Consider the following 279-nt stretch of genomic DNA (forward strand, 5'->3'; position numbering starts at 1 on the left):
CCGTCCCTATGGCGAGGGCCAATCAGGGAGAGGTGCGCAGCTCGTGCGCTACTGCACGGTCACGGGAACGCGGCCCCTTCCCCACGCTCCGGGGAGCCGCGGCGCCCACGCGCCCCCCCCGCACTGCGCCTGCGCGGGGCCCCCGCCCCGCCCCTACGGCGGCAGCTGGCGTCTCGCGCCGGGAGCCGCGGGCGGCACGCGCCGCCCTCGTACGCGCGCGCTTCTCCCCCTGCTCTCTCGCGCGCGCGGGCGGGGCGGGGCGGGGCGGGGCGGGGCGGG

This window comes from Strix aluco, chromosome 1, assembly GCF_031877795.1.
Source record: "Strix aluco isolate bStrAlu1 chromosome 1, bStrAlu1.hap1, whole genome shotgun sequence".
Taxonomy (NCBI): domain Eukaryota; kingdom Metazoa; phylum Chordata; class Aves; order Strigiformes; family Strigidae; genus Strix; species Strix aluco.